This window comes from Pituophis catenifer, unplaced genomic scaffold, assembly GCF_029215685.1.
Source record: "Pituophis catenifer annectens isolate HBS135680 unplaced genomic scaffold, rPitCat1.0.hap2 SCAF_1, whole genome shotgun sequence".
Lineage (NCBI taxonomy): Eukaryota > Metazoa > Chordata > Lepidosauria > Squamata > Colubridae > Pituophis > Pituophis catenifer.
The window spans coordinates 320,682,983-320,697,807 of NW_027256881.1; the positions used below are offsets into that span (position 1 = coordinate 320,682,983).

General features: G+C 42.5%; 1 protein-coding gene across 3 annotated transcripts in view; it reads right to left on the bottom strand.

The window, feature by feature from the left end:
* Nucleotides 1-13,938, bottom strand: part of PPM1A (protein phosphatase, Mg2+/Mn2+ dependent 1A) — a 37,218-nt gene extending 23,280 nt beyond the window's left edge. For all 3 annotated transcript variants that reach the window (XM_070942509.1, XM_070942492.1, XM_070942518.1), the window contains exon 1: nucleotides 13,572-13,938. The gene's annotated coding sequence lies outside the window, so the exon portion shown is untranslated. The remainder of the gene's footprint in view (nucleotides 1-13,571) is intronic.
* Nucleotides 13,939-14,825: the final 887 nt, after the last annotated feature.

Here is a 14,825-nt window from a genome sequence, read left to right on the forward strand (position 1 = left end):
GCGCCGAGTAAAGGAGGCAGGAATTTGCCGCAAATGAGGGAATCTGTCAGCCGACAGATTCCAAGCCGGAGCCCCGGCTAGCGGCAATCCAGGAAGCCTCCAACCAGGAAGCAGTTGAATAATTAAAGCCAGATACCAATTAGAAGAGTTTAGCTGAAATTTAGTTGTAATTTAGTAGAAATAGCAAGCGAGAGCTGAAGACACGACTATCCAGTCAAGGACCGAGTCGAAACACTGGGGAAGAGGGCGGAGCTATTCAAATTAGTGCAGACCCGGTCATCGCTGGATAAAGGAGCCGATTACCCAGCCTGACTGGCGTTTCTTCACCTCGGAGAATTTATGGAGTACTTTATTCCATAGATTTTCACATAAATCCCTTTCCCTGCCAAGGTCAACAGGAGTTAGAGCCATATCCCCTATGAAAGGCATTTCTTCTGTCAAGCACAGAGTAGATGGAATCATCTTTATGAATTTATTTTGTATTTTTAATTGGTGGGAGGAAGATGTTTAAGGGACAAAGTAGATTTATTAAATCTGTCAAAACCTAAGGGACCATTCTAAATTCTCCTCCTCCAAAACAATGAAAAAGAACCTGCAGGCATTTATTCTGAAATTGTTACTTGTGTTTGTTAATATTTCCCTTTATTAATAGAAAAGAAGCTAGAACACAAAAATGGGAATTACAGTATTTTTTGGAGTGTAAGACGTTCTGGAGTATAAGATGCATATTAGTTTTTGGGGAGGAAAACAAGAAAAATAGATAGATCCAGCGAGGGTGACGGAGACAGGTCTTGAGACTGTTATCTGGGATGAGTTTGATCCTGTGACCCCAGATGAAGTGGACAGGATTCTGGGTAGATTGAACGCGACCACATGTTTGTTGGACCCGTGTCCCTCCTGGTTAGTGCTGGCTTCCCGGGAGGTGACGCGAGGCTGGCTCCAGGGGATTATAAATGCTTCGTTGGGTGAGGGTGTCTTTCCCGCCGCCTTGAAAGAGGCGGTGGTAAGGCCTCTCCTCAAGAAGCCTTCCCTGGACCCGGCAGTATTGGCTAATTATCGTCCAGTCTCCAACCTTTGCTTTGTTGCGAAGGTTGTTGAGAGTGTGGTTGCGCGACAGCTATCCCAGTACCTGGATGAAGCGTCGTATCTAGATCCGTTCCAGTCGGGCTTCAGGCCTGGGTACAGCACGGAAACGGCATTGGTCGCGTTGGTTGATGATCTCTGGAGGGCTCGGGACAGGGGTTGTTCCTCTGTCCTGGTCCTGTTAGACCTCTCAGCGGCTTTTGATACCATCGACCATGGTATCATGCTGCACCGGCTGGAAGGGTTGGGGGTGGGAGGCACCGTTTTACGGTGGTTCTCCTCCTTTCTCTCTGACCGGTTGCAGTCTGTGTTGACAGGGGGGCAGAGATCGACCCCGAGGCCCCTTATATGTGGGGTGCCGCAGGGATCGGTTCTCTCGCCCCTTCTGTTCAACATTTATGTAAAGCCGCTGGGCGAGATCATCCGTGGTTTCGGGGTGAAGTACCATCTGTACGCTGATGACACCCAGCTGTACATCTCCACCCCGGACCACCCCAACGATGCCCTTGAAGTGATGTCCCAGTGCCTGGAGGCCGTACGGATCTGGATGGGGAGAAACGGGCTCAGGCTCAACCCATCCAAGACCGAGTGGCTGTGGTTTCCGACGTCCCGATATAGTCAGCTGACGCCATCGCTGGCTATTGGGGGCGAATCATTGGCCCCCACGGAAAGGGCTCGTAACTTGGGCGTCCTCCTGGACTCACGGCTGTCTTTAGAAGAGCACTTGAAGGCCATGACCGGGAGGATTTTTCATCAGGTTCGCCTGATTCGCCAGTTGCGTCCCTTTCTAGATCGGGACTCGTTACGCACAGTCACTCATGCCCTTGTCACCTCTCGTCTGGACTATTGTAATGCTCTCTACATGGGGCTCCCCTTGAGGTGCACCCGGAGGCTCCAACTGGCGCAGAGTGCGGCCGCGCGGGTGGTTATGGGAGCAACATGGAGCTCCCATGTAACACCTCTCCTGCGCGAGCTGCACTGGCTCCCGGTGGTCTTCCGGGTGCGCTTCAAGGTTCTGGTTACCACCTTTAAAGCGCTCCATGGCTTGGGACCTGGTTACTTACGGGACCGCCTGCTACCACCAACAGCCTCCTACCGACCAGTACACTCCCACAGAGAGGGGCTCCTCCAGGTGCCGTCGGCCAAACAATGTCGGCTGTCGGCCCCTAGGGGGAGAGCCTTCTCTGTGGGGGCACCGACGATCTGGAATGAGCTCCCCCCAGAGATACGGAGGATTCCGGATCTGCGCACCTTCCGCCGCGAGTTAAAGACGCTTTTATTTCATCAAGCTGGCCTCGCCTAAATCTTCTCCCTTTTAAGTGTAAATTCTAAATTTTTAATGTATTTTAAAATATGGGTATCTTAAATTACGGGTATTAATTCAGCCAAATTTATTTAATTCATTTTATTCGATTTTAAATTTAGTATATCTATGTGTTTTATTTCATGGCTGTGCACCGCCCTGAGTCCTTCGGGAGTAGGGCGGTATAGAAATTCAATAAATAAATAAATAAATAAATAAATAAATATTCTCCCTCTGCCCACCAGCATCCATTGGTATTCATCCAGCTAGCGTCCTTACACCAAAACAGCCTGGTCAGCTTCAGCACATTATCGCAACCTCATTTAGCACAAACAGCTGATTGGTGGTTGGATCGGCCTCCCAGAATACCACCAATCAGCTGTTCCAGGCTGCAGGGATCGCCACAGCACATCGCCACCGATCGCCACTTCCGCATGTCGCATTTTTGGGCTCTGCACATCGCATTTTATGCCTCTGCACACCCCATTTTTTGCTTCCACGGGTTGCATTTTCAGCCGGTTCTAGGTGGCAGGGATTGCTGCTGCCGCCAATCCCTGCCACCTGGAACTAGCCAAAAATGCGACCTGCGGAGGCAAAAAATGAGGCGTGCGGAGGCTGAAAATGCGATGCGCAGAGGTGGCAATCAGCAGTGATGTGCTGTGGCAATCCCTGCAGCCTAGAACAGGTCTAAAATAGGGTGTGTGGAGGCCGAAAATGGCCAAAGGGTGGGAACTGGCATGTGGGTGAGGCTTCAGCAACATTCGGTGTATAAGACGCACCACAATTTTCACCTGTTTTTTTTGGGGGGGGAAGTGTGTCTTATACTCTGAAAAGTAGGGTAACTGTCAATGTTTAATTGTCAATGCTATTAAAGACCCTACGAATAAAGAAAAAAACAAAAAAAATTAATGGGGAAAGGATAAAGCCTATACTTTTAAAAATGACAAATGGTAATTGTAAAATAAATATTTAAATCAGAAAAATTAAGAAAAAACTAAAGAGGCCCCCACCTACTTATATAGAACAGATCAAAATCAAGTGCAACTCAAAAATAACACTATTTTAAAGAGTGAAACTACAATATACATGTATGTGTGTGTATATTTACTTTCAAGTCAAGTAATATTTGATATTTCAAATCAACTAATGTTTTGTATTTTTTCACATTGCACAATTAACTTAGGAAATCTTATCTTAAGTAAGAATTACAGAAGATTAACTCACTGGTTGGTATTATACTGAGCATATACAGTACAGACAATCATTTCAAGTATGCCTTTACTAGGAACAAATGAGCAAGGAAGGCTACTACTGATTCTAGTATTCTACAATATAATTCTATATAATCTGTTATATACTTTTATATTCCACTGATAAACAGTATTTCTTGATATTCTTAATAGCAGTTTTTAAATTATTTAAAAACCACTACAATGGTTTTTTTCATGCTTGATTTATAAACAGGATTGGAATAATTTACCTTGTATGAACTGAGAGGCACTTCCTTACCCTGAAAGAAGAGCATGAATTTCACCAATTCATGTTGCCAGTGGCAGTGAATTCATCTCCCAAGGAATGCTATTTTGAAAACTTCAGTGACTGGAAGAATTTGGAAAGCCCCAATATGCAAGAAGGGCTCTTCACTACTTTCTTGATGCAACAATTTATTTATTTTTAATCTTTATGATAATCCAATCCAATAAGATCCTTTTAAATTACTGCAGCAGCTATGCCACAAAACAATGAATTCTATCCCTGAAATTCTATAATCACTACTACTAAAGAAAACAAATGTAACTACCTAATTTTGAAGTTCAAACAACTATTACTGAACTAGTGTGAAATTGTCTGCATTTGTAAGTCATTATACAAAAAAAATTAAAAGGCAAGAAAGATTACTGAAGTCCATTCATCCATAATTTGAAGAAGAAATAAAATTAAATTTAGCTTCTCTAAAAAGTTAAATAGAGTTGGTGTTTGTTTGTACTTGCATGGAAGACCAACATGGAGTCCAGTATAACTGGTTACACAGGAAAGTAAAATATCGTTCCAGAAGGCAATGGCAAATCACTTTAGCACCATACCAAGAAAACTGATGGACATTCCACAAAAGCCATCCAAGTTCATATGGAAGATGATCTTATAAAGCTGTATAAATTAGAATCCTTTCTTGGAGCTTTCTTTTTCTGAACATAAACTGTACTGAAACCAAATTATGGAGATGTAATCTTCCAGTTCCAATAACTCTCTAATAACAACTACCATATTTTTTTGACTATAAGACACAAGATTTCGAAGAGAAACAAGAAAAAAAAGTTTTTGCTCTCCCCGGCCCCTAGGAGCACTCTGTAGGTTTTTACGAAAAACGGGATGTGCAGAGGGTTTGGGAGGCCTGCGGAGTGTTCCTGGGGGCCGGGGAGGGCAAAAATGCGACGCATGGTTGGTTTGAGAAGCCAAAACTGGGCCCATTTTTTGCGAAAATGCAACACACAGGGTGGAATTTCTGGAGGCCAAAAATGGCTATATTCGGTGTATAAGATGCACCAACATTTCAACCCTCCCTTGGGGTGGGGGGGAAGTGCATCTTATACTCCAAAAAGTACAGTACATAGTTTAGAACATCTCATAGTTCTGAAAGTTACCAGAATTAGAACCTGGGAGCCAATTATTACTACTCTGGAAGCAGGAATTGCTATACTACAAATGTTACTGAAAAGCAAATACAAATGCTTCATGTTAGATTTGCTTCAAATTGAGACCCAAAACCCCACTAATATTTGGAAACAATCAGTGATATAAGGTTATTCCCCAATCATGTCTACATGTCCCAAGATGAGAAGCATGTTATGGTCCCATTCATTAAAAACTGCTTTCTGGTGGGATCCAGGAAGAAAGCACTTTCTATTGCAGTGCCTACTCTGTGAAGCACCATCCCATTAGAAATCAGATTGTCTCTGATCCTACATGACTTTCACAAAGTCTTGAGACGTAGTTATCTTTCTGGATTTGGAGGGTGAAGTATCTGTTGGAACCCATAAATCAGTTTTCTTAGAGTCATTCATTTGAGCTGGGTGGCCATACAGGTAGTCCTTGACTTACAACAGTTCATTTAGTGACCGTTCAAAGTTACAACGGTACTGAAAAAAGTGACATTATTGTTTTTCACACTTATGACCTTTGTAGCATCTCCATGCTTGTGATCCAAATTCAGATGCCTGGCATCCTTTTGCAACAAAATCAAAAATCAATGGGGAAGCCATTAACAACCATGTTATCAACTTATCCACTGCAGTGATTCACTTAACAACTTTTGCAAGAAAGGTGGTAAAATGGAGCAAAACTCACTTAACAAATGTTTCACTTAATAAGAGAAATTTTGGGCTCAATTGTGGTCTTAAGTCAAGGACTACCTGTATAAAATTGAATAAATAATTAAAAAGCAAATGTAGTAGAGTTCATTTGAATGTTTATATATTAATCTAAAATAGCATTTTAGAGCGTAATAGAATATTTTCTAATCTTGGTCCCCAAAAATGGTCATTCAAATGTAACCAATCCACGCTATTAAGGTGTCTGGAACTTATGGAGCTGTAATATGATGCCACCTGGGGGCATAAAACACTTCTTATACCTGGCATGAGCTATGCATAATCTTGCAATTTACAGCCAATTTTACTAAATATGTAGAGTCATTATACTGGTATTACAAAGTAACTGAGGTATTGTATGAAGATAATGAACAGACTCTAATTTTCATAAAGACAAGGAATGCACTATTGATTTATATGTTACCATAGTATTACACAGTAAAATTGCAACGTAACAATGAATTGAGGGGAATTGCTCAATTAAAACTCCTCTCTTAAGGAGGCGGTGGTTCGACCTCTCCTCAAAAAGCCTTCCCTGGATCCAGACTCACTTAATAACTATCGTCCCATCTCGAATCTTCGCTTCATTGTGAAGGTTGTTGAGATTGTGGTGGTGCAACAGCTCCCACAGTTCCTGGAGGAAACGGAATACCTAGACCCGTACCAATCGGGCTTCCGATGCGGGCACAGCACGGAAACAGCATTGGTCGCTCTGGTGAATGATCTCTGGCGGGCTCGGGATGGTGGTTGTTCCTCCATCCTGGTCCTACTTGACCTCTCAGCGGCTTTTGATACCATCGACCATGGTATCCTACTGCAGCGACTTGTGGGGTTGGGAGGCACTGTTTTACAGTGGTTCTCCTCCTACCTCTCAGGTCACTTGCAGTTTGTATGAGCGGGAGGGCAGAGGTCCACCCCGAGGCCCCTAAATTGTGGGGTGTCTCAGGGGTCGGTTCTCTCCCCCCTGCTCTTTAACATTTATATGAAGCCGCTGGGTGAGATCATTCGTGGCTTCGGGGTGAGATATCATCAATATGCTGATGATACCCAGTTATACATCTCCACCCCAGACCACCCCAAAGATGCCCTTTCCGTGATGTCCCGTTGCCTGGAGGCGGTGCGGGCCTGGATGGGTAGAAACAGACTCAGACTCAACCCCTCCAAGACTGAGTGGCTGTGGATGCCGGCATCTCGGGTTTCAGAGGCCCCATCACTTTTGATGGGTGGGGAAAAACTTGCCCCCATTGATAGGGCTCACAACTTGGGTGTCCTCCTGGATGCTCGGCTGTCCCTAGAAGACCACCTGATGGCCGTGACCAGGGGGGCCTTCGCACAGGTTCGCCTGGTGCGCCAGTTGCGCCCTTTCCTAGACCGAGATGACCTTCACACTGTCACTCATGCCCTGGTTCCCTCTACATGAACCTGCCCCTGAGATGCACCCGGAGACTCTAGCTGATCCAGAATGCATCTGCACGGGTTGTTACGGGAGCCCGTTACTCCCATATAACACCTCTCCTGTGTGAGCTGCACTGGTTACCAGTGGTTCTCCGGGTCCGCTTCAAGGTGCTGGTTCTCACCTATAAGGCCCTACATGACTTAGGTCCGGGATATTTGCAGGACCTTCTCCTGCCTGCCTCCCACGATCCTGTTCGCTCACATAGGGCTGCTCTCCTCAGGGTTCCGACGGCGAGCCAATGTCGTCTGGCGGCATCCAGGGGTAGGGCATTCTCTGTGGGTGCTCCCACCCTCTGGAATGAGTTGCCTACCAAGCTCCGGGCGGCTCCTGATCTCCGCTCCTTCCATCGGGACCTGAAGACTTGGCTGTTCAAGCAAATAGGCTGACTCTGATTCTGGGTTTTATTATTTATTACTTAATTTGGTTTAAAATGGGATTTTGTTGTACATGTTTTTAACTTGTGTTCGCCGCCCTGAGTCCTTCTGGAGAAGGGCGGCATATAAATACATGAAATAAATAAATAAATAAATAAACAAACTGCAATGTAGGCTGCTCTACATGGGGTTACCCTTGAAGAGTATCCAGAAACTGAAACTGGTACAGAATGCAATTGTGGAAGGAGTTCTGGGTGCCTCTAGGGTTGCACATGTAACACCTCTGCTACACAAGTTGCATTGGGTATCCGTTTGCTTCTGGTCAATTCAACACAATAGTTATCTTTAAAGCCCTTCAAGGCATTAGATCAGGTTATATGAGGAGCTGTCTCGTCCCAATTGCCCCAGCTGCTCAGGCAGGGAGATCATGCTATGGATCCTGCCAGTTAAAGAATTTCAACTGGCAAGATCTAGGAAGAGGATCTTCTATGCTCTTTGAAACATCTTATCTTCAGAGGTGAGGCAAGCCCCAACTCTTCTCGCTTTTGTGAAGAGAGTTAAGACATTGGTCTGCCAATTATAATGAGTGTCTGTTAGGCAATCCTGGGGATGGCTCGTGGCTTAAAGCAGTGTTTCCCAAACTTGACCCTTTGAAGATGTATGGACTTCAACTCCCAGAATTCCTCAACCAGGCATAGTGGTTGGGGAATTCTGGGAATTGAAGTCCATGCATCTTAAAATAGCCAAGTTTGGGAAACACTGGCTTAAAGATACTTCCTCCACCTTGTTAAACTTTTAACTTTATTCTTAAATTTGATTTGTTAGTTTTAACTTATGAAAACTGATTTTTTAAAATTCTTAACTGTGCTTTTAGTCACATTATTATATTATGTTATTATGTTGCAAGCTCCTCAGTGTAACTTAGGTGAGATGGATAGTGTAGAGATTTGATAAATAAGGACAAAATTACAAATTAAGCATAATACAATGTAACAAATCAACACCACTCATTTACATAGTATACCATTCTTTAGTGCCTATTGAGCAAGATATTTTTGCATCACTAAAATTTACATTTTTCTAAACTACTCAATATATACAACATAGTAAGAAATATTAGAATGATTTTAGATTTTGTTTCCAATATTAAAACACTAATAAAACCCTTTTAGTTAACAACTTGATACACTATAAATAGCATCTGAACATTAAAAAGACACATAAAAACATCCATGTGTAGTCCTACAAGCATTTCACCATTGGTTAAGGGTTTTACAAATGCAAAAAATGTCATTCCAATTTCACATATGCGTAAAATTCCATGCAGGTTTAACTGACATTCTGCTTTAATGAACACCCTCCCAAATTAATACATTACATTGAAAGTTTAATGCATGCTGCTTTTAAGGAAATCATTAGTCTCAACCTCAATTCCTCATCTGTATAATGGAAACTTTTTCCCACTCTGAGTAGAGTAAGAAGTTAAAGAAAGTAAACCATTCTTTACATATCAACTATTACTTAGGATACTTTATATTAATTCTATTTTATGGAGTAAAAATTAGCAAATCTTGATTGCCAAATTATTTTATAATAGGTTATGAAAATCATGTATGATTTTAAAGGGTTGAAGTGGAATTTTCCAGAGGTGATACTGCATTAAAGACAATCCTGCTCCATTGGGTAGAAAATACTATTCTGCCATGCTTAGAATTAGCCTTCATCAACTGAGCATATAAATATTGCTCTTATCTGGCTTTTTTGAGGGGAAAACAACTTCCAGAGTAAAATTATTAGATTATGTTGCCATATAAGCCTTTTTCTCCAGATTATGCTTTCAAAAAGTTATACCTACTATTTATAGTTTGTTAAGTGAATCGAAAGCAAGCTAACAATTGGTTTTTTTTCCAGCCTCTAGATAGCCAAGACTCTAGAGGTTCAAAATCTTCATTCTTAGAACTTGACAACAAAATACTAAGTCACAATTGTGTTACGATTTTAATAAATAATCCCTTTGGGAAACAAGTTGTTTAAATAAATAAATTTGATTACTTGTTAACTCTTAATAAATATGTTAAGAAAATGTTTTTGTACAGAAGATTAAAGCATGATATAAGCCAACCACACTTTCTAAAATAGATACTTGCTTTTTCAACCATAAATATTAATATTTATAGTCATTCCTCAACAAACGGTATATTATTCTTTCACAGACCTATAGCATTAATCTGCAAGTAAAACAATAATTATTTCAACTTGCTACTTGCTAAAAATTTGCCAATGTTATATCTATTAGTTATTATTGAAAGCTGCTTTTATGGGAGCTGTACTTGACACAAAAGGCAGCTGCTGTTCAGCATGCTGACCAGCACTAGTTGGTATAACACTTATTTTGCCAGAGCTATACAGGCTGCTAATAAGCTTCCAGGCCTGATTCAAAGTACTGATGAGGGAAAGCTTTATACAGTTTGGCCTCTTGCTAACATCAGTACTAGTATTCCATCTTTATTTTGTGCACTTCAAAATAAAATACATAATGCTTCTGTTTTTTTACCAACATTCTCATGAGCTGAGAGTGAGTGGCTGGCCCAAAATCATCAAAGTAATTTTCATGCCTAAGGGAGGACTAGAATTTACAGTCTCCTGGATTCTAGTCCTACACCTTTAACCATTGCATCAAATTGGCTCTCTTGCCATGTTTACAACTTTTCCAAGAACACTATACCCATCCTACTAGTTCTGAGAGAAAGGATGCTTCCCATGGGGGAAGCTGAGATCTGAAAAATGCATTCAGATGTTGCACCCACCTCCCATGCCAAGAGCAGGCCCATAAGATTAGGTCAAACCCCACCCTTTTGTTCTGTAGGAAAATGGTAAAGGCAGTTCTCATGCAGAAAACATTTGGATAAGTAACCGGAATTAGAAGTAATAAAATTTTATTTTTTTAATCTGATATATCATGATAAGTGCCTTAATGTATCTATTTAATTCTCCTTCCAAAGATTTGACATTGCTGGCCTTTCATAGGGCCCTAAAGACTTGGTTCTGTGCCTGAGCCTGGGGTGCCAGGTGTGCGTAGGGACCTGTTTTTCAGTACTCTTAGCAATTTGGGTTGTTGTTTCTCTGCTGCCCAAATTTTATATTTTATAGGTTTTTAAATTTTTTTAATTCTGCTTGCCACCCAGAGTCACGTCGAGATGGGTGGGCAATATGAATTGAGTAAAATATATTGTAAGCCACCTGGAGTTTCTTCAGCATACAGCACATAAATTAATATTTTATTTATTTAATCTCTATACCTAAGTGACTCTGGGTGATTTACAACATAATAAAACCATATAAATACATGAATTAAAGCATAGCTTAAAACAGCTTAAAAACAAGTTAAAATACTTTTTACTACAAGCCTATATACGCTGATATGAAAATTCATTCTGAAGCTTACTCTATTAAAAAAAACCTCTTTATTTTAAATTATCAGCACCAGCAGTGTATAGATTATATAATCAAGGTGTAGAAAAGGAAAACTTCATCATTCATCATTCCAGCTATCTCAACTTTTCAAAAAGTCTTCCAGTTTTAAAGCTAAGACAATATTTAAGCTGTAGGAATTACATATAATCAAATCCAGGGTGAGAAGATGAAGCAATACCTCTATACCTCAGGGCAACCAATATGTCTTTTTTCTCTTCAATGCTAAAAGCTACATGAATACAATATAAATTAAATGCATGCATGGGCTGTACTAGTATAAAAGTCACAAAATTTGACTAAAATGACTATATTAGGTAGACCAAGATAAAGTAATGTGTAACACAATAACGTGTATCCTAAATTACAGAATTATACTTAAAACAAGACTACCTGACAGACTTCTAAAGAATAAATTACCACATATCTACATAACATTGTGCTGTATATTAAAAAATGCAGATTACATTAGCAGAGACTACACCAAGCCACAGTAACATGTACAGTATCTTAAATTGCAAAATTACTGCTAAAACAAGAGTATCTTGAAGGCTTTTAAAGAATCACAACGTATCTACATCCCATTGGACATATTCAGTCACCTGAAAATAATGGTGCCTACAGCCTTTATTGACTATGCCAAATATCATAAAAAGGAAATTTATTTCCATTTTTGTTTTATACATTTCTCCTTCTCATTTTTTTAAAAAAGGGGCAGTAATAGCTATGCAGTTAGGAAATGTAAGGTAACGATTAAGGCACATTGCTGTATAAATATTGTATGTTTGAATTTACTCATCAAATTGGATCAAGCACAACTCTTATCTTATAAGGATATATATGGAATCTGCTAAACAGTCATATCCTATAGAATCTTATAAACAGTCATATCTGTCTGACTGACAGAACACTTGCAGCAGGAGGGGAAAGTATGCTTTTAATCATGCTTAATAAAGCTTAGCAGACAATGAGTTCTTCGCCCACTTCTGCCTCTCCAGAGAAAGAAACAACATCATGCTACGTCATCTCTGGACTGAGTTGACAAGAACAATGAACACAGAGAAATCAGATCCAAAACAAAAGGAGTCTAAACTCATTTAAGAACTTTCTACAACACATGTATGGAAAACATCATAAACAATTAGCATACAAAGCATAGCTGGAAATGTATTATACTAAAATGGAACCGGCTTTTCTTCTAAACCAACCAGCCTGTGAATGCATTTATAACTTTTGCAAGATGTACCACATTTGAATATTGCTAAAATGTGCTTTAGACATATACATATATTTCATATGTATGTATGTATGTATGTATATATGTATGTATGTATGTATGTATATGTCTCTTTAGCCAGGTTCTACCTACATAAACCAAGATATTATGCAGCCCTATCTTGGTTTACGTAGGTAGAACCTGGCTAAAGAGACATACACATAAAACCTACGAAAAAGAAAGAAAAACATATATATATATATATATATTGTTCCTGGAAGCACGAAGCCGAGAACACCAGCCTGAAGATGACGAATGAGACTTCGTCGAAACGTCGCCAAGACACTTCCAATTTTACGTGGGAGAAGACCCGAATAACCAAAGACCTACATACAAACACCCGCAAAAACCTGAGAAAACATTATATATATGCCTCCTACACACATTTTAAAAAACTATGCAAATAATGGTATCTGCAAAGCTTCTCTTCACCTATTATACCTCTACACATTTCAAAATATATTCTGGATCTGTGGTTTTTAATATACGTAAAGTTTACATACATATATTTTACACGTAAAGTTTATATACATATATTTTACACATATGCGGAGCAGCAGTTTGTACATTTTTGTCTGGTCTTAACCAAGCTAATGCCTGACGACCAGATTTCAGAATTTTCATTTCAGATCACCCTAGCAGGCCTTACTAATTATATACTTTTCTCTTTCAAATGCAGGCAGGAAGGGGTGGGACCGAAGCAGAAAGCCACCCTAAACTGAAGGCAAGCATGTTCCACCTCTGTCACTCTATTCCCTAAAACTTCATCTTTTTCTTGCTGGCTGCCCTTACCTGGGCCTCGAAAGTACCGTCTTTTAGTCGATGACTTTTACTACAGGCTGCACAGAGGCAATAAATCATCAGTGACAACGCAACGCGCGGTTCCAAACAGTATCAATCCAATGATTAACGAGCAACAACAACGCAATCAAGGTGGACAATATAATACGATTCTACAGGGGAGAAGCCGCCGGCATCACCTCCACACACACACACACACAGCAGTGTAAGCTGCCCTGACGTATCAAATTCCCTCAGTGAAGCCGCCCATCAACCCCCTTCTCTCCCAAACGCCAGCTGGGTTAACGAGGTAGGGGCGATCTTTCTGGGATTATCCCCACATGTACAAGCAGGTCGTCGCTCTCGCTTCTCCCGCTTCTAGGCCCCGAGTTCCCAGGCGGCGGCCTCTACCTTCTCCCTCCCAGGCCTTGGCGCGACCTCTGCCACCGCAGCGGCTTACCTTTCAGCCCAGGCGAGGCAGTTGGAGAGAAGGCTATCAGAAGGGGGATCGGAAGGGGGGGGTCGGAAGGATAGCACTGGAGTAGGCCGGGCCGAGCCGAGCCGGCGAAGGCGCCTTTGCCTCAGTTCATTCGCACGGCAGAGACGGCAACGACGACGACAACCACGGCCGCAGAGGCTGGGGCTGTTCCTGCTGCTCCTCCTCGTTGCTCCTAAGGAACCGAGCGCTCATCTCTCCTGCCTGCCTGCCTGCTTCACTCTTCCTCCAGCTTCTCTCTCTCTCTCTCTCCCGCGCCCCCTCCCCTCAGCCTTCCCTTCTCGCGGCGGCGGCGGCGGCGTCCTCTCGGCTGCCTGCACGCTCAGCCTCCCACGACACCCCGCTTCTTTTTTCCTCCTCCCGCCCTCCCCCCTCCCGCCCCGCGTTGTTCGGCTCGGCTCTTCGGCTCCTCTAGGCAGGCGGACTAACAAGAGAGCGAAGACGGCGCACGCGCAGCGGTGCCACCCTCCCGCGCGCGCGCGCCAGGCTGGGGTTGGGGGGGACGGCGACGACGACTCGGAGGAGACCGGGAGCGAGCTCAAATTTGGTTTTGGTGCGCATGCGTCGGGGGGGCCCGAACGCCCTCGAATGATGGTTGTGGAGGGGTGCGCGCGGGAGCCGTAACGTTTCTTTGATGTTCCTCTAAACTGAGAGACGGCGTTCTCCGCCTGGCAGCCGAGGCTGTCTTTCTCTCTCTCTCTCTCTCTCTCGGGCGGGTGAAAGTCAACTATTAGTCGTTTCTATTATTCTTACTCTTATTCTTACGCCTACTTTGATATAATGCATTGAGAACCCGGATGCTGAGGTCGACAGGGGAGGAAGGAGGAAGAGCTGCTGCGGGGTGGATTGGGAGGAGGAGATCTTTGAGTGATTGCTATGACGTCACCCCGATTTCCTCCTGGGCCTGCAGCTTTTCAGGACGGGGGAAAAGTAGGTCGGGGAGAGCATGAATGAGATCCGGTGCCATCAGCCTCATCGTTTCCATTATTAACGCTCTTATGTCGGCTTCGCACAAGGAAAACCGCGCCCGGGAATTTGCTGTTTTGATAGGGTGCAAAAACCTTTACAGGCCATTTTTGACGATTGATCTTAGCCAAAAGGCCAAGAAGCTACAAGAAAAGACGGGCTTAAGACTCAGATCAGTCAGCAGGGGGAGTTTCCTAATTACATCAAGACATCCCCAGAGGTGTGAAACAGGGTTGTATAATATATTAGCCT